The following is a 23,071-nucleotide window of genomic DNA, read 5'->3' as shown; positions in this document are numbered from 1 at the left end:
AAGTGTGTAACATCTTACCTGCACCAAGGCGAACTTTTTTTAAATCTGTTCTTAGCAGTGCTCACTCAATATAGGCCTCTTACTAGGCTGCAGTTATATACATAATACTAACAAGTATGCGTGCCACTCAATGAACCAGGACCTGGAATATTCACTTGAAGGTCTGCCAGCTACAAGTGCAAAAGGGACATAAGAGACATCAGATAGAAGCCACTATCTAAGGTACTATTTCGATACCTTTTTCCTGCAAACCACTTATGAGTGCCTGAAACCTTTTGGTGTCTCGCTCCTGTTTGAGAGCCTCCTTCTCTAGATTAAGATGAACTCTGGTCACACTTTTCGGAGCAAGTCTCTCTGCAAGAAGAATGCCTACACGATGGGCTACCTGTACCATTCGAGGACTCTCTCCACTCTCAAGAAGGGTCTTCTTGAACTCCCTCTCTTGTGAAGAAGCTGAAGCTGCACATCTTCTGGTAGGCCTGTGTATAACTAATGCTGAGGTGTATCTGAGTGATATTCTGACCCTTAAGACATACGGTTTCGTGGCATGTACTCCCACCATTTTGTTGTTGAGATCAATCAACCAAAAACCATGCCACAGGGGAATCTTCTAAAAATAACTGGATCATCGATCAAGAACTGCTCCTGACACATTCACAAGAAGGGAAAAAAAAATAAGTGAAAGTTAATGCATGCAATTCAGGCCCTTCCTATGCGTATTTTCATAACAATTATACTTCAATGACAACTACATTATTTTCTTTGATCAAAAGCTAATGTAAAAAAATGGTACACTACAGAGCACCCATTGAACAACAACCTTTACATCACCCCGACCAAAGCCTCCCCATTCCTTTTCTGAACATGGAAGTACAACTGGGTCCTCTCACTCAGCTTATTGTTGGTTCCCTGTTGCATGCGGAAGCCTCACTGTACTTGATCCAGCCCTAAGCCTATTAGGACCACTAATGAATAGACAGCAGAGAGAAGAGAGAGATGAACTGTGTATTCAGTATGATACAAAAAGATGTGTATGTCTGTACAAATTCCATGGCCTTCGGCCTTCCAAAAGGGACTGAATTCTTGACCAAAAGACTGACTATGACCTGCCCCCAACTAGGGATCAGATGAATATGACTTATTTTTGGGCCTAACCTTTTATAGGGCTCTATATTCACAAGTCGGGCTGTATACTTGCTGTCGGCCAGTTCTTGCTTGTCCACGACTGGTATAAAATGCTAATAAATCCTGAATATGACGATCGGCCACCAGCCCTGATGATGCCCACCTTTGATACCTACTGTCGGCCACCTTCCTCATGCTTAGAAGAGCAAAGCAATGGCCAAAGTACTCCTGTGTGTGGCTGATTATAGGCTGAGCCATGGTGATGCTTGTGGACATGCTGCTTCTTTCCTGCCTGAGCCTGCTAGTGCCCTAATTCTACCCTAAGACTGCTGCCTAATCAGGGATTAGCTATGAAATTAGCCATGTCCACGTGCATGCACATGACATTCCCTCTTGCTAAACTTGATGATGGGTTGGAAACCTCGCATCCTTTCCTCCCTAGACTATTCTTTTTTAAACTGTTCAGCGTGGGACAAAAGCATGTAGGGCGACAGAGAGTTTCAAGTCGACCTCCTCTTGTCTATGGAACAGTGGTAGGTCAGTTACATCTCAAATTTTCACTTGAAAGAGTGGTTTCTTCCCGCTTTTTTCTGATTTCTAGAATCAGCATGTATTTTATTTTTTGTCATGGTAGCAGCAGAAGAAACCCCTCTTGGATTCAGGATGTACTTTGGTATTTATTCCATGATCCATGCGTTACAGAGAGTGGAAACCATGCCTTTTTTGTGGGGATCCTTGTCACGTGCACGCCCGTGCCATGGCTAATCTTTGGCATGAACAGTCTTAATCCCTGATTAGTGCAGCAGTTAGGACAAGCATTTAGGTCACCATCAGTAGCATAAGCATTAACATCATCAGTCACATCATCTACAGCAACAATATCTACATCATCATCAGTTTCAGCACCATCAACATCATCATCATGACAGCATCATGTCAGCAGTGGTATTTCAGCACATATCTACAATCAACAGCATCATATCCAGTTGACAGCATGCAATTCACACTCGACAACATTTATCAGTATTTTAGGCTAAGCGTTTGGCATTTTATGTCAAATAATTCATGTTGGGGGACACAGAACCTGGCCGATTGTAGTTATGCTGGCCGACCAGCCCCTTTCTCACATATATAAGCATAAGTCATAATTCAGGATTCATCAAGTCATTTTTTCAATAGTTCATTCATCAATTGCCCAGAGTAGAAGTATGTAGAAGGAGCCAGGGCCACCCCTATGGGGCTGACCAAAGGCCTAACCCATGTACAAGCATTCAAAGCAACCTTTTTGTACCATATGAATAAAAGAAAGCCCTAACACCCAATCTTTCTTCTCTATCTTAATCATGTGTTATTCAGCATCAATGTTCTTAATCCGGCTTAGGGTTGTGGATCAATACAGCAAGGCTTCCGCGCATGTAACATTGGTATCATAGCATTCAAGCTTAACCCACCAAGCATTGTCCGGCAAGAAGATCATGCCATTGATCTTATTCCGGGGAGTATCACAACCTCGTTCCACTCCGAGTCATACAACCTATAGCCTTTGGAAAGACCACAAATACAAGCTTCTGGGACTTTGAGTCAAGCTTCCCCCTCTGCTTCTTTAGAATGTGAACATAGGCATCACTCCCAAACACACGGAAATGGGAGACATCTGGTTTCCTGCCAAAATAAGCCTCAAATGGAGTCATCTTTGGTACTGAAATTGTCAGAGATCGGTTGAGGATATGGACAACCGTAGCCACAGCCTCTCCCCAAAGTGAACGAGGAAGATCGCAATGCTCCAGCATCTTCCTCGCCATCTCCACCACAGTCCGGTTCTTTCGCTCAACGACTCCATTCTCCAAAGGCGAACCTATATTGGCCAGCTCCCACTTGATGCCATGTTCCGAACAAACACATTAGAAGAGAACTCTCCTCCTTTGTTAGCCCGATGTAACATGCGGAAGTGTTACATGCGGAAGCTCTCAGAGTCTTCTTTCAACCCTAAACACCATCTAGAACATGCTGATGCAAAAACACAGACAAAAGGGAAAGTAGAGAGAGAGAGATAGCTAGAAATTCAATATTTCATATGGTACAAAAAGGTACATAATCCCTTGCAGCCATGGGCTGCCTTTTGGAAAAGGTAAACAAACCCTAACCCTAGTCTATGTCTAGGCCCAACTCAACAAGGAGTTGAATGAGCAACTCAATGAGCCATGAGTGCCTTATATAGGCCCTGGCCCCTTGGACAACTAGAGAGCTGGCCAACTGCTTGTCGGCCAGCGCAGATTGACTGTCATCATCCCATTCTGTTCCCGGGGTCCCTCTGTCATCCCATCCATCTCTGGCAACCCTTTAGTTGGACAGGAACAACTACGGCATATGCAAGGTTATGATGGAATCTGTTCTAGAGTCTTACGACCTTGCTGATTTCATCGTTGCTGGGGTTCCATGGCTAGAAGTAGAGGAAGGGGAGTTACCGTCGATCCAAAAGGACTGGGAGGCACAGGCACAGTTGTGGGATCGTGCCAACACCAGGGTCCGTTCATTTATCTTCCTCAACTGCACACCGCAGGTAATCAATCATGTAAAGCATATGACGCTGGCCAGAGGTATATGGCATGCCGCATTTGGCTTCTCTTTACAACAGGGTATCGCCCATGAAGAGGATTTCCTTGGAAGTACAGATGCGGGTTATGAGCCCTGCAAAGTCGTCGACGATACAGGAGCATATTAACAAGCTGCACGCTCTTCAGCAGGAAGTTCTTCAGGCTGGGAAGGAGATATCATCACAGGACATGGCCATAACGTTGCTGTTGCACTTGCCCTCTCAGTACTCAGCATTTTACTCGTCTTTGATTACCAGTGCCAGGCTCAGCACCATCACGTGGGAGGAGCTTGTGCCCATGGTCTTGGACCAGGAGGAACGATTCATGAACCCTCCACAGGGCGGAAGTTCGGAGGCCTTAACTGACCAACGATCGAAAGGCTGTAATACGGGCAAAGGGAAGGCTTCATCGAAGAAGTCTTCTGAGAAGAAGTCCGACGCTGACTGCTGCGAGAAACTAGGCAGAGAGAACCTGTAATGATTGTGGCGAGAAAGGCCACTATTGGAGGCAGTGTTCCAAGCGGAAGACCGAGAAGGGTGAAGATTCACAGTGAGGGCAGGTTGGAGATAGTTCTCGATGGCAGAGGGGGGAAGCAATCCTCCCAGGTGTTGTATGTTCCGTCACTTGGTTTCAATCTATTGTCAATGCATCAGGTTTGCAAGGCTGGCGTACGGGTGGAGTTTAATGAGCATTTTGTTGCTCTCCGCCGGGACAAAGCAACAGGCCAAGCATAGTCACATGGGACGCGAAATGGGAACGGGAAATGGGGACAGAAAAGCTTGAGAATGGCCATTCCCTGTGTGACTATAGAGTGACATAGGACAGGAATGGGAACGAGAAGATGTTGCCACCCCAACATTCCGAAGTCTAAAAATGCCCATTCCCTGTGACTATGAGGTCAGGTAGTATGGGAAGGCGGAGTGGAGAATGGAGTTTACAAGCTTTCAGCACTCTCTCTCCCAGGTCCTCAGGTTTGTGATGAGTGGCAGTCTGGTAATGGCCACTTAAGTGTGGATACGCTGGAGGTGCAGGCTTTCCTGGACCAGATGGTGGATAGCTTGACAGTTGATGGCAGCAGTTGGCAAGAACTTTCTAGTACTGATGTTGGTGGTTCTTGTGTTAGTCAGTCAGAGGAAACTAAACAGGTAACTTATGCTCTGATGTCTCATAGTATTCGGGACAAAGAAACTCCTGTAGATGAGGATGTTCTTTCCACGGGGACCTCTCGGAAAGCCAGGCAGGTGGCAGTTGATTACTTGCAGAAGGAGGTGGATTCTCCAGGCTTAGTGGTTTCGGACTCAGAGGGGGTGGTTGAAGGTTTCAAAAGGCCTTGTGTGGTCTTCAGCAGGTTTCCAGGACTCGGCTTTGCACCGTAACAGGTGTTGATCCTTGTGAGCAGTGTGATGCCTCTTTGACTCGAAAGCAGAATGGTTCATTGATTTGGTTGATGGACACCAGATTGGACGGGAGCTTCCTGATGAGGCAGTTGAGCTCATGGTTGCAAATGACTCTTTGGGAGGCAGGATTGCGTATCTTGTGGTCTCTGCAGCATGCGAAGGATCATGGACTCTTTTACACAGGAGGGGGGTTGATTGATGGCGTCCGACTCCACGGTTGGAGTGACTCAGATTGGGGAGGAGATCCAGACACGAGGAGATCTACTTCAGGCCCAAGAGCAGTTTTACGGAGCAGTAAGAGGCAGTCATCTTTTGCCTTGTCATCGACAAAGGCAGAGTACCGGGCTGCTTATGATGCTTCTTGTGAGGTGGTCAGGTTGCAGAGGTTGCATGATGGCAGGATTGGGCTTCCATTGGAGGAACCCACGGTCATCTAGAGGCACTTTGTTCGTGAACAGTTCGTTGCTGATGACATCTTGCTAGAGTTCTGTTCGACGGAGGACAGTACGGCGGACCTCTTCACGAAGTCGCTATCTCAGGATTTGCTCAGGCGGCACCCCAGCTCCCTATAGTTGGTTTCATAGCCAGGATCTGAGAGGGGGTGTTAGAAGTCATCTCTTGTCTTTCTGTAGACACCAGGGCCTTTGTTGTGGGTGGGCCCGCCCTTGTAGGTGTTGTTCTCATTTTTCCTCACTCCCTGTATTTTTTCCCTTTATTTTTTCATTTTTTCTGTGGCTTGGATGTCACTTCTGTGGTGGCTGGAGATCTTGGTAGGTGGCCGACTGTACCTACAGTACCCGACTTCAACTCTGGTGCTGGCCGACTGTGGTACAGGTGGTGGACACCCTGGCATTGCTGGCTGATTGGTCATAACTGGCCAACTGGGTGTCTATGTGCTGGTCGTGGAGATCTAGGCCTGTCGGCTGCCTATGAGCAGGCCGACTGCAGTATTGGGGCCATATAAAATGGCCCCATAGCCCCCTTGTCTTATTGTATCGTATATTCGAGATCTTGTGTATATAAAGCAGAGTTACACGCCTCTATCTCTCTCCTTCTCTTGTGCTGATTTTTCTGCACTGTTCTTGCTCAAGTGTTTCCAGATTTGGTCATCATCTCCACTGTGTATTTTGACATGGTATCAGAGCGAGAATAACGCACAAAACTGAAAATAGATGTGCAGAAAATAGAGAGAGAGAGAGAGAGAGAGAGAGAAGAGGACACAGTATTGGGTCCCGAATACTCTCTATAGGGCCCTCACCACAAATGGTGTATTTGCTTTTATTAGAATGATGCAAAATCTGAAAATAAAAGATTGAACCTAAACCTTCTTGGCTGAGATAGATCTCTGCCCTTGACCTTCAATCCTTCACCCTTGGCTGTCTTGGACCTTGAATAGCTTCAACACCTTGTGAATTATGAGATGGATTGGACTGAAATATGCCTTGGGTTTATATACCCTTTCCTAGACCTGGTCGGCTGGTTTATCAGGGGTCAGTTTGCTGAAAAGACCCACGACTAGTGAAATTAGCATTTACCGCTAATAAATGCCAACATTTTCACACTGTAAATTATGTACTGGCCTGGCTGCTGTCCAGGCCTGCGCAGGCTGCTGGGCAGCCCCTGGGCACTAGCTGACTGGTTGCTGGGGCAGCCCCTTGGCCTGGCCGCCTGGCTGGGTTGGCTCAAAGCCCTGTCGGCTGCCTGGCCAGGCCCCTTAGGCTGGCCGACGGCCTACCCATCCCATACTTGGGCTGGTGGGCAAGGCCTTGGGCATTCCTAGCCCCCTTGGGGTGGCCCATAGCCTTCCCCATGCCCATACTTAATGCCTTAATGCACACCTATGTCTACACAATCGTTTGACATCTAGTCGCAGACCAAACATACAGAGCAACTGACATCATTCCAAAGGGAGACTCACAACACGGACTGGCACTGCTTCATGTGCAGGACAATGCACACTTGACCTTGGATGCATGTGCAGGACAATGCACACCTGACCTCAGACGAATAGAATGGAACCTTGGCTGACTCGTCCCGGACTGGGCTCACATGGGACCAATTTTCCACCCCAGGTCATGCACCTTCTTGTTCAGATATGTCTACGTGGCATCCAAGTGTGGGATGCACATGACATCTCCTTCTGCTTAACTTGACGGAAGCTGCATAGCCTCCAAATAGTCCGCCAATAAAACCGGATAGTCGTCGAAGAACTCTTTGTCAAGCCATACCGCTTCGTGGGTCCCTCGGTCTCGAAACTTTGTGAGGAACTATCTTTGTCTTCGGCCTGAACTATGCTTGAAGCGGTGCAAAAGGATCTGTTCTGGAACCATCACTTCAGCTTCATCAATGATATCTAGTTCCGCTTCGTCTTTCACTTCTGAAGGGATCGGACTTGCATATGGTTCTAACCAACTAACATGGAACATATCGTGCATAGTCCAGCTCGGCGGTAGCTTCAACTTCATTGAAACCTCGTTGATCTTTCTCTAGATTGGAAAAGGTCCAAAGCTCATGAATGACAACTTTGGGCATCGCTTGTCCACTTGTTTCAACCTTTGCTTCATAATCCGAAGATAAAACCAATCACCTTCCAAAAACTTCATATCCCTTTGGTCTTTGTTGGCCTGTCACGTGTAGGCCTCTTGTGCTTTAGCCAATCTATCTTTTAGTGACTCCAAAATCTCCTGGTAAGACTCCGTCAATCTATTCGCTTCAGGTACTGAAGACGAGGTTCTGGTCAATAGCGACTGGGATGGTCTTCCAAACGCTGCTTCATATGGAGTCCTGCCAATAGCTAAAGAAAAAGAATCATTCAAAACAGCTTGAACTAAAGGCAAATAAGATTCCCACTCACCTTGCTAATCGTGGACATAACACTTCAGCACATCAAAGGCCAACTCGTTGTAGATTTCTGTCTGGCAGTCCATCTGTGGGTGAAATCACATTGGAGAAATTCAATTTAGTACCAAAGTTATCAAACAATGCCCTCCAAAAATGACTGGTAAACTTGGTATCTTGGTCTGACACTATGGTCCTAGGGATCCCGCCAATCGGGTACCAATGCCGAATGAACAAATGGACAACATCTTTAGCAGCCACATTGACCCTGCATGAAATAAACATAACAAATTTGCTAAATCTATCAACTATAGTCAAGCACTGAGTATTACACTTACCCGGACTGGGAGGCAGATTCGTGACAAAATCCATCGATATATCTTGGAAAGGTCCCTCAAGAATTGGCAAGGACTGTAACAACCCTATCTTCTTCCCACGAGGAGCTTTCACCTTTTGACAAATATCACAGTGTTGTGTGCAAATACATCGCGCCTCATCTTTGGCCAATAATATTGCCGTTCTAACTTCTCCAAAGTCAAATCCATGCCCCGATAACCACCAGTAATGGCGTCATGGGCGTCATGGAGAAGAGCTACCCTGAACGACTTCATGGCACTCAGTCGGCCTTTGTAGAAAAGCCAACCATCGCGTAACAAAAGTGGCATGGTCCTATGGCATCCAATGCATGTTCCCACTGTGTACCGAATTCCTCAGAATCCGCATACATGTGATTCATGTCGTCTAGTCCCGTACCAACAAGGTCGAGTCTAGTGGTCTGAATCAAAGTCACGTGTCCCTTCTTACTCAAAGCATCAGCCACTAGATTGACCTTTCGTGGAAGGTACTCAATCATACCACCAAATTGCTGGAATATCTGACTCCAGCGATGTTGTCGGTCACTCTACTGTGCACTTGGCATTGTCTGAATCCAACGTAATGCCTGATGGTTAGTGAGAACCTCAAAGTCACGGCCATAAAGAAAATGTTTCCAATGTTTCAAGGCCTGAATAACTGCAAGGAGTTCCTGATTGTAGACCGAGTAATTCTTTTCAACGGGCAGTAACTTACGAGACATGTAAGCTACTGGATGACCATTCTGTTGTAATACACCTCCAATTGCGATATTACTCGCATCGATGATCACTTGGAACGACTCGTCCCATGAGACAAGTGCTAGACAAAGCGCTTCTGACAAAGCCACCTTGAGGTTCTTGAATGCCTCCAACGCTCGTGGAGTCATTCGAATCCGCTGTCTTTTTGTCTCGACACCCTTTGGCAGATTAGTGAGATCCACCGAGAGGTCAGAAAACTTGTCTATGTGGGTGGAGTATGCTTGGCATATACCCACAGAGGATCTAATGTCATAAGCACTCTAAGATACTTCCCAATTGACAATCTCGGCCACCTTGGCCGAATCAAGTCGAATGTCTTCTGCACTAATTATATATCCAAGGTAATGAACCTCGAACAAATAAAATTCCAACTTCTTCTCAGTGACGTAGAGCTCGTTGCTTTCCAGTAACTTCAGAACTTTCTCCACATCAATGTCATGCTGCTCAACCATAGCTGAAAATACTAGTATGTCATCCAGAAATATGAACACACACTTTCCAATCAATTCCCGGAACACCCGCATCATCATGTGGTTGAATGTGGCTGGGGCGTTCGTCAAGCCAAAAGGCATGACCACAAAGTCATAGTGGGCCCATTCCGTACGGAAGGTTGTCTTGGGGATGTCCCCCTCAACAATCCTCACCTGGTGATACCCACTCTTCAAATCGAGTTTCAAGAACACCTCAGCCCCATTCAGCCTCTCGAGATTATAATCTATTCGAGGCATTGGGAATCTACTTTTGATAGTCAGCTTGTTGAGTGTACGATAATCGACACACAAACGAGAAGACCTATCTTTCTTCTTGACAAATAGGATCGGTGCTGCAAATGGCGACACGCTTGGACGAATAAAGCCAGATTGCAACAATTCTTGGAGTTGGCTCCCACTTGACATCAGGAAAGGAACTTGTGAAACCACTGAATGCCCAATATTAGGTCTACTCCTACAAGAGGGGCAACCATAAAATCACGCACAAACTCTATGCCCTTAATAACTAACTTAGCACCAAGAGCTTCATACTAGACGCTCATTGTCATGCCTGTGCTAAAACCCTCAACTTGCTTGTCCACCGAAGTCGGGACGAAACGGACACGCCCAGCGGCCTATTTCATGACCATGTCCTCCGTGCTGCCGCTATCAAAAAAGACGACGACTCTCTGGCCACCTATGTAGCCAAAGGTCTTGAGCAATTCGTTGCGCTCATACTCCTGGTCATGGGCGCCCTTCTGCTTATCTTCGAGCTTCCGGCTAATGATTGCTCCAACCAAAGCATTGGAATCCGAAGAACCAAGGATAGCCACTCGGGTCTGTGTGGGAGCTAGGCTCACCACTGAAGCTGTGGAGGCTGAGGTGCGGGTTGGAGCGGTAGTCTTCTTAGGACACTCCCGCGAAGTGTGTCCTTTTGTATGACAAAAGAAACACCTACCCTCCTTGTACTGAGCAATCTCCTCAACACTCAACTTGCCACCGGTCTTGCCTGCCTCCGCTTTCTCGTCTGGAGTAAGCCTGGGCGCATTGGTCAAGTTCTTGGAGCCAAAGGCTCCCGTGCTCTGTCCTGGGAAAGACCCCGTCTGGTTCTGGCCTTTTTCCCCCGAGGTATTATCCTTAGGAGTAGCCGGCTGGGAAGTCTTGGGCTTTCCGCCATTGTGCTTCATTTCAACACTCTGCGCAAGCGAGGGTGCGTCTTCGAAGGTGGCTGGCCTAAACATACACACCTCCCATTGGATTTGCGTGTCAAGGCCATACAGGAAATGCCCTTTCTTATCCGTATCAGATAAGCCCAACTGCAAACATAAGAGTTTGAAATCTTATTGGCAAATTGAAGGACTGGTTGCGCGTTCTAACGCGCTTTCCTAAACTCGTTTTCAAGTCACTCAAGGTAATGGAGCGGTAGAAACTGCTGCTTAAGGTTGCGGACAAACTCGTCCCAAACATAAGCTGCCATACTTAATCTGGTGTGGGCATGAGCCCACTGGGTCCACCAAGGAATGGTCCAAGTACCAACTAGTTAAGATCATCCTGTCAGTATCACTTTTTCGAACTACGGCAAAGTAAGCTTCAAATTGATGCAACCATGAATAAAGAGTTGTGGAGTCGAGTTTACCATTATACTTATTGAAATTCATTTTCTCGGGAAAATGATTTGAGGAAGCCACTGGTGTCAGTCTTGCGTCCAAAGCCACAAGGTATCGCTCATGTTCCACGTGTCGCATGGCGTCGTCTTCACGTTGTCGAATCTCCAATGCATGCATATGCAACTCAAGCATCAAACTCGGCTGCGGTCTTGACCCTTCAAAAGGGTCCCTGTGTAGAGGATCTGGAATCTGGGAAACGGAAGGAGAGGGAGGAGGAGACAGAAAACGTGGAGTCTCAATGCTATTGAGGCAATGTGTATGATCAAGGAATACTTTCCTAGAACAATTCTCACTAGAAAATGGGTGCACTCTTCCAAAGCTAGTATCTGCGCCTTCTGCTCTTCCAACTTGGTACTCTAGTCTACGATTGCTCGCATCATCTGTTGGAACATCTCTTGTACACTCATTAAATAATGTTTAGTAAAGTGGAAAGATAGACCAGAAGAAGGATCAACTTGGGAAAGAGTGGCTACACTCCAGAAAAGATTTCTTGAGTTTGTTTTCTAGGATGAAAACTTTTCTTTCAAGGGGGAGGAAATGTTATGAGACTAACAGGAAACACTATAAGGTAAGACTAGAAAATATTATTTATATGTAAAATGTTTGCATATAAATAAGGTTCAACGGATTTCAAATTGGAAATCTTGATGCCGTAGCTGGACTGCCTGGTGCACTTCGGTCCCAAGGTTCTTGGTCTCTCTCGTCGTCGTAGCTCGCCGTAGCGGAAAAATGCACCTTCTTTCCGGAGCACAATCTAACCATCCACTATGTGTGTGGGAGACTTCCGGAGGCTTCCGGAGGCTGAAACCAACCGTCCTTCGAGGGACACGAGTCACTCCGAAAGGGGTGGTCCACCGGAGTTTGAAAACCAGCCACACGAGCAAGAAAATTTTTGGTTTCTTGCTGAATCTTTACACTTGAAGTAGGCTCTGATACCACTGTAACAAGCGGAAGCTTTGGGGGAGATCGGTAACTTCAATGCTCAGAAATCAGCACACGTATCACAATGAGAATAACGCACAAAACTGAAAATAGATGTGCAAAAATTAGAGAGAGAGAGAGAGAGAGAGAGAGAGAGAGAGAAGAGGACACAGTATTGGCCCCCACCACAAATGGTGTATTTGCTTTAGAATGATGCAAAATCTGAAACTAAAAGACCGAACTTGAACCTTCTTGGCTGAGATAGATCTCTACCCTTGACCTTCAATCCTTTACCCTTGCGTTAGCTTCTCCCTTGGCTGTCCTGGCCCTTGAATAGCTTCAGCACCTTGTGAATTATGAGATGGATTGGACTGAAATATGCCTTGGGTTTATATACCCTTTCCTAGACCTGGTCAACTGGTTGATCAGGGGTCGGTTTGCTGAAAAGACCCAAGACTAGTGAAATTAGTATTTAATGCTAATAAATGCCAACATTTTCACACTGTAAATTATGTACTGGCCTGGCCGCCTTGTGGGCTGCTGTCCAGGCCTGCACAGGCTGCTGGGCAGCCATTGGGCACTGGCCGACTGGCTGCCGGGCATCCCCTTGGCCTGCTGGCCGACTGACTAGGCTGGCTCAAAGGCCCTGTCGGTTGCCTGGCCAGGCCCCTTAGGCTGGCCAACAGCCTGCCCAGCCCATTCTAGGGCTGGTGGGCAAGGCCTCGGACCGTCCTGGCCCCCTTGGGGTGGCCCATAGCCTTCCCCATGCCCATACCTAATGCACACCTACATCTACACAGTCATCTGACATCTGATCGCAGACCAAACATATAGAGCAACTGACATCATTCCAGAGGGAGACTCACAACGCGGACTGGCACTGCTTCATGTGCAGGACAATGCACACCTGACCTTGGACGCATGTGCATGACAATGCATACCTGACCTCGGACGAATGGAGGGGAACCTTGGCTTGTCCCGGACTGGGCTCACATGGGACCAGTTTTCCACCCCAGGTCCTGCACCTTCTTGTTCAGATATGTCTACACGGCATCCAAGTGCAGGATGCACGTGACACCCAAAGAGTCTTTATCTACAATCCAGACTCCACCATAACATGCCACTCCTTGAACCGGGCAAAAGCTTGGTACTTCTAGGAAAGGAAATAAACCCATGTAAATATGCTACAATCACATGAGGGGGAATGATTGCACCCAATCTTGGAGTCGTGCTTCCTGAGCTAAGAATTTCTATTTTGTTTTCTCTCAATTATTGAATATGTGGAGCATGTGGTATTTGATGAGTTATTTGAATGAAATCAATTCTTGCAAGTTTCTTTTAAATTCTATCTTCCGGAAAATGTTGAGTACTGAGAGGGCAAATAAGACAACAAAGTGATGGCCATGTCCTCTGAAGATATCTCCTTCCCAGCCTGAAGAACCTCCTACCGAAGAGCCTGCAACTTGTTGATGTGCTCTCGCATCGTCGAAGACTTTGTGGGATTCATCACCCGCATCTACACTTCCAAGGAGATCAGCTTCATGGGTGATACCCTATTATACAGAGAAGCCAAATGCTGCCATATCTGAAACCGGCCTCTCGTGGAAACCAAAGTGCGGTAGAGACTATTAATCAAATAAACAAGAGCTAGAGGGAGAGAGAGGGAGAGAGGCGTGTACTTCCCAAAGTGGAGTAGCTCCTTCTCTCCATAAATATCCTAGGGCCCATTTGAGTTTATTAAAACTTTCCTAGGAGCCACTTATGCCTAGGGGCCACCCAAGGTCGTAAACCTTAAAATACTTTAATCCCTTGGTCCCCCTTCACACTTGGGGATGTCCACAAGTTAACTTTTTGTCCGGGCACCCAAGTATGAACAATTAAATGTTTATCTTGCTCACCGACCACCATGCCCACACTTATGCTGTACCAATTTCACAGGGCCATGACACACCGGCCTCTGGTAGAAACCAGAGTAGACTAGCAGTCACCCAATCCAATTGTAGTCCAGCCAATAAACAAATAAACAGGAGCTAGAGTGCTCCAAAACAAGAAAGAGAACGACACCTATTGGCCCCAAAGCTTGGCGCCCCTTTCGGTATTTCTTTATTCAATTTCAATGGAAAAGTTTTAGATGATTACAACATAGCCATTCATGGCTCATATGTATGCAAGTCCAACCTGCCAATCCTCAGGACCACTTAGCATAGGGGTTACACAGCTTTGTGTCCCAAGAACACCACACTGTTACCTCCTCTAATCTGCTAAGCCAGTGCATCCATGAGGCTTTGAATATGCATCTGACTAAACCATGCACATAGCCACAAACTCAGCCATGAAAATGCATCTGACTAAACCATGCACATAGCCACAAACTCAGCCATGAAAACAGTCCACAAACTCTTCCAAATCAGCCCACAATCTTGTCCTGTTTCCACCCTCTGAACTCCCAAACCCTTCCTCTCACAAAGGGCCACAGAGAACAAGTCACGAGCCAGTGAAAAGAGAGACTCCATAAGACAACTCCTGCAGTCCCAGTGCCCACTTGCTCACAAAGAGAGAGAGAAACTTACAGTCTTTGTCGCTTTTCAAAAGAGAGAAAAGACGTGAGGGAAAAGCCCCGTTCTGTCCTGCCCTCTTGTCTTGCAGCCGGGAGAGAGAAAACCAGTGAGAGAACCTGCTGTCCAGCCTTGTGTTCCCTTCTCACAGTTCACGCTTCCCAACTAATAACCAGCTTCTTGCCAAAAGCAACGGAAAGAGAAGAAGCTTATGTAGGCGTCTGTTTTCTCTGCAGCACAACAGCCAGTTATCCTCCAAAGACCAAAGAAAGAGAGAGAGAGAATATGGCCTGTGTCTCTGCCCTGTAGCGCAGCACAGCATCCAGTTTCAATCTCTTAATAGCATGCGTGGAGGAGTGTTAGGCTGCCCCTGTAGCCTCAGCAGTACAGCTCGCCTGCAGCCCTTCCAAAAAGCCACCTGTGGCCAGCAGCGCAAAGTTCCCAGTAGCTGATTTTGCCACGCCTGCAATCAGCGCTGCCCGCCTACAGTCCCTCCAAGAGCAAGAGTAAGAGAGGCGCAGCCTGCAGCCTGCCTGAATCAGTTTTTACTCAGAAAATCTCAGCTCCACGCTGCCCCTCAGCACTCTTTTCCAAAAAGCAAGTCATAGAGAGAGAGAGAGAGAGAGAGAGAGAGAGAGAGAAAGGGAGGCGTGTACTCTAAAAGTGAAGTAGCCCCTTCTCTCCCCTTCTCTCCATCAATATCCTAGGGCCCATTTAAGTTTATTAAAACTTTCCTAGGGGCCACTTATGCCTAGGGGCCACCCAAGGTTGCAAACCTTAAAATACTTTAATCCCTTGGTCCCCCTTCACACTTGGGGATGTCCACAAGTCAACTTTTTGTCCGGGCACCCAAGTATGAACAATTAAATGTTTATCTTGCTCACCGACCACTATGCTCACACTTATGTTGCACCCATTTCAGAGGGTCATGACATACCCCCCTCTTGAAAAATGGCAAGCGTCCTCGATTGCAATCTAGTGATACAGCAAGACATCCAAAGTGAAAAAGTACAATATGGCAAGATCAACGTCCCAATCTCTCTAAGCCATGCATATGTAAGAACATTCCCTGCAAACCAATGGTGTAGTAATAGTCCAAGTTGTATACCACTGTGAACCATACACAACCACAACATCCAATGTGACTGGTACACATATATCATAGAAGTCCCATAAGCAGATGTACTGTCAGCTGTCAGTACCTTCGGGTGAGACAAAAGCTACACCAAGCGACCTCTAGATGTCATCTGAGCCTGTCTGTATCAAGGGAGCGGAGATGCTACCCCCCTCTTGAGCATCAAGCAATGCTCCAGACCCATGCTCTGCTGAACCTGAATGAACCGTAGCAAGAGTCGGCTCCAACTCAAAGGCATCGAGATAAAGCTGCAATACCTGAGGTGCATCTGCTAAGTCACCCTCCTCCATCCACCTCGCATCCATCGGTGAATAGTTCTTGAACTTCACAAGATAGTGATGGGAAACTTTACCTCGTACCTTTCTTTCCTTATGTGCCAGTATCTGCTCTGGAATAAGAACCTCATCAAGTTACTCAACTTCCGACTGAGCCTCATCTGATACATCCTCACGCACATCCCCATAGAAAGGTCTAAGTAGACTCACATGAAATGCATTGTGAATCCTCCAGTGATCTGGTAGCTTCAAACGATAGGCTACCTCACCAATCTACACTTCCAAGGAGATCCGCTTCATGGGTGATACCCTATTATACAGAGAAGCCAAATGCTGTCAAATCCCTCTGGCCATTGTCATATGTTTTATATGATTAATCACCTGTGGTGTGCAATTAAGGAAGATGAAAGAACGCACACGGCCATTGACACGATCCTACAACTGTGCCTGAACCTCCCGTTCTTTCCAAGTAGAGGGTAAAAGCTCCCCATCCTCCAACTCCGGCCGTGGAACACCAGCCACAATGAAATCAGCCGAGTCATAAGACTCCAAGACAAACTCCATCATTACCTTCCATACGCCGTAGTTGTTCCCGTCCAACTATCGATCCACAAAGAATGTGGGGAGAGTAGGGATCTTCACATGCTTCTAAGCCATCTCAAGCAAGTCTACCATCTCAAGGGTTCACAAGGTCTTGTGAAGGGAGGGTGGGTGGGAAAAAAAATGAAGAGGAGGCTGCAAATAGTATGCAAGGTGGCTGTCCAACGGTGATGGCCGCCTTCTACCCAATCTCCAAGTCCCGAACAGCCCAAGCAATCTCCAATCAGTACCACAAATCAGCAAACCCTCAAGCTCCCACTGTCTCCAAGCTTCAAGCCACCTGGGGCTCTGATTCCATGTCAGAATGCATAGCGGAAATAAAAGACAACTACTGTAGAGAGCAAAACGCAGAATAGAGAGAAAGAGAGAGAGAGAGAGAGAGAGAGAGAGAGAGAGAAGCTGTATAAACTCTGCTATATACAGCAGATCTGATACACAAGATACAAAAGGTGTGTGGGTAAGGCCATCTATATATATGGCTGTAGGCTGCTCGTCGGCCAATCCAAATCAGGCCGACAACAATCCGAATTGCTCACGACCAGAAAAAAACACCAATCGACCAGGAAAAACGCAGTCGGCCGAAATATGCAGGTCGTCGGCCAAGACATAATCCAATCGACCAAGTCTGAAAGAAGCCAGCTGGCACACTACTGCTCCACGACCACAGAAATAGGGAAAAATATAAGGAAAAATAGGAAAAAAATGGAGAGGCACACCCACAACAGAGACCCTAGTGTGTAATGTACAGACAGGAGATGACTGCTACAAGTAGGCGCCCCCTTCTGGACCAAAAAAAGCACACGTGGGAGCTAAAACTGGCGGAGGAGCTCTAATCTTGAGGAAGACTCCAGTTTTATGTGAGGCGCCTGCTTTTTCGGGTGCATGGGACCTGGTCAACTGCTTCCACAGGCTGTTTGCAGCCTTCTATCGCGACAAAAACCTAACAGGTGCATGGGAGGTGCAGGCCGACTCCTTTTGCATGTTCTCCACTGCTGGCCGGCTGACTTACAGCTTGAACAGAGGCTGGACAGAGGATAAAAACAGGGAGAAAGAGCTGGTCGTGGGCATCTAGACAGTTTTCCTTCTGACCGGGGGCTTGCAAGCTTGTGTACAACTGCTGGTCGATTTCTTCTGAGGCTATTGAGGGCTGGTTGACTGCTGAAAACAGCCTTTGAGGGCTGGTCGACTTGCACTATAAGCCAGACAGGAAGAAGACGATGATGTTGAGTTGTCTCGGTGTCACCATTTGGTCTATATCCATTTCTGGAGCCACTTCTATGGGATTGTCACTCCATAGAGCGGCCAGATTTGTGCCATGTTCACATGGGGCCAGGCCAGTGTCCCATGTGAAAGGGCCAGTTTTATGGTGTCACATAGACGGGAGCCAGATCAGTGCCACCCGTGTGCGACCAGTGCTGCGTCACATGGACGGGAACCAGTTTCGTGTCACCCATGTGTGATTTGCTTCGTGCTTTATGGACGGGAGCCTGTTGGTGCCACCCGTGTATAGCCAGGATGGTGTCTTACCTATGGGACTATCACTCCATAGGAAGAGCAGGACATATTTATTTATATTTGTCACGCCAGTTTTGTGCCCGACAGGAACCTCTTGTACAAGTTTCATGAAAGGGAGATTTCGTCCACTATTTGTGCACATGCATTTATGCCTGCATGCATAAATTTGTTTTTGCATGACTTGTTTGCGTGTCTGCCTGTTATGACGTGCCAGTACACTGGACGGGGACGCCCCCAGTGTACCGTGGAATGCTGTTTGCTGACTTGGTGGTGTGGTGTGTGAACAGGTGGTAAGTATTTTCATTTTCCCTTTTTTAAAAGGTAAAATTCATAAACTAGAGTAAACCTTAATTTTTTATAGGCTAATGTGTGTGAGGCTAATGTGTTCACACACATTTAAAGTTGGGCTGGACATTTACTTTCTAGTGTGGGTGCCCATAAGTGTTAATTATGTATTAAGGTATTATAACCTTTGATAAGCCTTTTTGCATGGAACATTATTGGAAACTGCCCACGTGTGAAGTTGGTAGTCTTTTCTGTCCATCTCCTGCTCTCTTTCGCCTGAAGCTGCCCACGCCTCCTTGCTACTGGCTGTACCCGCCTATTGACTGTTGTACCTGTACGTGTAGTACCCGCCCTACAGTACCAACTGCACCCGCCTGTACCAGCCTTGTTATACCCGCCTTGCAGCCCAGCTGCACCCGCCTGTACCAGCCTTGCTCTACCCGCCTTGCGGCCCTACTGCACCCGCCTGTACCAGCCTGCTGTACCTGCCACATAGCCCTGTTGCCCACGTGTACCTGCTGGCTGCCCCTGGTGTACTTGCTATACCTGCTGGCTACCCTGGTGTACTTGCTATACCTATTGGTTGCCCTGGTGTACCTGTTGTACCTGCTGCAAGTACAGGTACCTGCATAGTACCTGGTTGGTTGTACCAGCACGCGTGTGAAGTACCTAATGTGCTTGATTATACCTGCTACAAATTGTACTGGTTGTACCTGGATTGTACTCATCGTACCAAGTGCTCTCATATTCTTTTTCTCATTTGTATAAATCTGAAATTTGCTAATTTAAATTCAAAAAATGCTTTAAGTTGTGTGGTGCAAGAGCATGGCATGTATATGCTGACCATGTTCAAGAAATTCTTCCTGGTGTGGTTAGTATATTTCCCTGTGTGGTGTTGTTAACCGCCGCGCTCTCAGAGCTTCTGAGAGCCAGTGAAGGTTAGACTCACCAGGGAATTTGGGAGCAAAGCTCATTGAGGAGAACTAGGCCAGGTTTCCTCCGCGGTGCACCCTTGGCCTACGTTAGTACGGGCGTGCCTGTTGGTGCACGGTCCCGGAAGACCAGTGAAAGGTAGGTGTCCACCCAGTGAAGGTGGGAATGAGCCTGTGATTTGGGGCTACTCTGCCCAACACCTCTTCATCGACCTGAACCAGTCCTATTTGGTTGTTTTCACTCCCTTGTGGAGAAATCAGGCCCGTGACACTTGTACAAATATAAATACTCCAAGAAATACAAAAAGTTTGAGGGGGGGGGCGGCCCTTTCCGGCCCCAGTGCTGGTGTCATTTGTATTTTCAGTATTTCCAGTATTTGTATTGCTAATGTTGTTTCCATTGTTTAATAACAGTTAAATTAAGTGTGAGAGTGCCAGCCTAGAGCAGAGAGGGCTGCTGTCCCGGTGATGGTGGATGAGAGCGGAGAGGGCCACAATCCCAAGGTAGTATGAGCTGAGGTAAAAATGCAGAAGAGCTCTACCGTAGCAGAGAGGGCTGCTGTCCCAATGAAGTGTACCAGAGATAAAACACTGATGTACTGTAAACATAGGCTGCTGCAGAAGTGAAGTACTGCTCCTGAGAATAAGAAGCACAAGTGCTGCTGATCCAGAGGAGGTGGCCAACAGTAGCTGCAGGTATGCGCTGCAGATCCAGAGAGGAAAGCTGACAGTAGGTGCAGGTATGAAGTGATGCCCTGCAGATTCAGAGAGGAAGACCGACAGCAGCAATGAACAGTAGTGATAAGCAGCCTGTAGATGATGAAGCGCCAGCAGCAGCAGAAGGTATTAAGTGATGCGAGCCTGTAGATGAAGAAGCACCAGCAGCAGTAGATATGGAATGATGCACTGCCTGTAGATGAAGAAGCACCAGCTGCAGCAGATATGGCTCAATGATGTTCTTGTATTTTTCTGCTGATTTATTAGGAGTTTCTTATATATATGCACGTGCTTCAATTGTCATCTTCAAACGTTGTCCTCGGAAAGGTCCAATGACTGAGGGCTAAGCCGTAAATGTGACAAAGACTACTTCTACATAGTTGTAATTATTTTCTTTCCTTAATCTTAGTCATTGATCTTGCTTTGATTTTTTGCTCGTAACCTTAGTTCATCAATATGACCATGATTTTATCTATGTTTGTCGATGGATCATGAAGAAGATTGTACACATTCTCATTAATATAGTGCATATTTTTTCTTTCCAAGGTGTTTGTTATTGGCAGCATTCTTGAATGTGATTTTCCCTTTCCCATTGGATTGATGATTACTTGTTATAGAAATGCAAAACTTAGTCTCCTTGGGGTGCACTATGTTGTCTTTAGAACGTGTTGATAAGGTTACTATAGAATAGATATCCACCATTTGGTCCAAAACCCCCTTTCTAATGAATGGTACCCAATGAGATTGGACCTCCAGATTCAAGTATCGAGAACGGGAGATTTCCAAAGTACATGTACATTTGCATCATGAATGGTTGCATGTACATCTAGAAAATTTGATAGATGTTTGCTATGTTTTTATGTGTTGCATGGGATGCTTTGTAAAGCCCAACACTCCCGAGAATGCCCCCTTGGTGGCATGTGAGAGTGCCCTTGTCTGCCAACTAGTGGTTGGCATTTTGCAAGGTTCCAAAGTTATGCCAAAATTCAGCTCATAAGCCAAGGTTTGGACTTAGACAAAATTATGGGCTCAATGTGTTCATACACATTAATAAGTGCATGTGAACACTATTAATGTGGGCACTCGGCATTTCATTAAAGATGCAAACCTGCAACATGCTGGCACCAAGCACCCGGTGGAGCCCTCTGAGAGAGAGCACACGCAAGACGCCCCCCTTCCTGGCGACCCAAACCCTCCCCCGCCAACTCCAGATACATGGCTTGCTTCAGAGACACGGAGAGGCACCACCATAGGTACTGAATATTGAGGCCATGTACTCTGTCCATGATGAGGAGGAGGACACATTATGAGTCCGGACTCATGAGGGTTTCTTGCTGCCTACTCTATTGCATACACAAGGTCTATGTGGCCCTGTTTTTTCTTACGGCAGCTAGTTTTTTCTTTTTTCATGTGGCTTGACATCCAATTTATTCATGGATCACATGTAACAACCTTTAGTCTCATAGACCCTTCTGGTCTTTCGTAGACTTTAATAGCATCTCTCTCTCTCTCTCACACACACACACAGTGCAGGGAGAGAAATACCTGGCAGCTGATATGGAATGTTGTTCAGGTGCAATCGCATGTCGCAAACTATGAAACCTGCTGAAACCACCCAAAAAGTTCTTATTTTTCGAATACATAAATCCAACATTGAAACGCGATAATTTCCAAGTTAAGAAAAAGAGAAGAAATATACGATGGATGAGGGGGTGGGAGAAGCACACAGATATGGCCTGGATTGTTGACGATAGTCACTGCCATGGCGCCACCCGTTACGCCCTTCATCAGCAGCTCCTTCTCTTAATTAATATTAATATTAACAAAAGCTGTCCTTTCCAAGAAGTCCTCCTACTTCCCTTCTCTTAATGACATTACATCAAGTAAAGACTTTGAACCCAACAGACCACATCAAAATTCAGAGACCTTCCATTCACTGTTGAGTAATCTGCAGATAAGATGTGATACCCCAGCTATTTACAAGCGACAATCATGGCCTCAGAAGTGCAGCCCTTCCGAGATTGTTGAAATGAGATGCCCATGTGAAGAGCCTCTTAAGAAGGCCTCCTTTACACAAAGATTAAAAAAGAAACTTTATCTTTTTATGTGGCCATGGGCTTCTCTCTCTCTCTCTCTCTCTCTCTCTCTCTCTCTCTCTCATAAAAATAATAATTGTTAAATCAACCTTATCGATTGCCTGCTGGCTGAACAGATTGCGGCTCTGCCTGCTGCTCTTTCCCTCTGATGATGATGATGGCGGTGATGTTCCTCAAGTCCACAAAGGTGCTGTTTTGGAAGCTGACAGTGGTTATCGACGTTTTTCTCTTCCCTCTATGCAACCTTGTTGGCTGGCCCGTACGTGGTTGTGCGCTACTGGAGCTGACTGAGCTTCTATGGGGTAAGCTGTGCTGCTGCTCCTCTTTTGTTGTGGTTGTGGTGCTCTGCACTAGACCTGCATTGCTTGGTTTGCTAGCTACGACGAGTTGTAGTGTATTTCGTTGCCCGACACTTAGAGATGCACAATGTGCGGTTGTATGAGGTTGCTAGTAGTTTTGCACACAGTGGAGTTTGAGCTTTTATAGAGGCCGCATGATTTTGGTTGCAGTACTTACACGCAAGCTGCTTGCTCTTGACGTTGGTCTTCTTGATGATGGCTTGCTTGTAGACTTTTTCCCCTACTCTCTCTATTCCCTCAAGAACCTCTCTTTCTCTCTTGCAAAGGCACATGTGCTAACCCTAAAAGAGACAAGACTACCTCTCTTTCTCTCTTGAAAAGGCGCATGTGCTAACCTTAAAAGAGACAAGACTAAGCTAGCAAAAAATTATGGTCCAACTAAATAACCTTTAATCTAATGCTTAAACACTCTCTAATCTTAAGATAATCACTTGCTAGAAAATTGCAACTAAGCTAAGCTAAGAGAACAAGACCTAGG

General features: G+C 46.6%; 1 long non-coding RNA gene across 15 annotated transcripts; it reads right to left on the bottom strand.

Annotated features, from left to right (window-relative positions):
• Window positions 1-553: 553 nt before the first annotated feature.
• On the bottom strand, window positions 554-22,462 carry LOC147607706 (uncharacterized). Of its 15 annotated transcripts, none has more exons than XR_015264793.1 (4): window positions 22,324-22,461; window positions 21,838-22,205; window positions 21,684-21,743; window positions 554-645 (listed from the first exon to the last, which is right to left on the bottom strand). It is a non-coding gene; the product is annotated as an uncharacterized LOC147607706 (long non-coding RNA). The 15 variants fall into 15 exon arrangements; XR_015264789.1 differs by having other exon boundaries at window positions 21,684-21,740; XR_015264798.1 differs by having other exon boundaries at window positions 21,864-22,205.
• Between the last annotated feature and the right edge of the window lie 609 nt (window positions 22,463-23,071).

Source organism: Cibotium barometz, chromosome 55 (assembly GCF_041138505.1).
Source record: "Cibotium barometz isolate CiBa-2024 chromosome 55, ASM4113850v1, whole genome shotgun sequence".
NCBI classification, from domain to species: domain Eukaryota; kingdom Viridiplantae; phylum Streptophyta; class Polypodiopsida; order Cyatheales; family Cibotiaceae; genus Cibotium; species Cibotium barometz.
The sequence above is the reverse complement of the archived record's forward strand: the minus strand, read 5'-3'. Positions and strand labels throughout refer to the sequence as shown.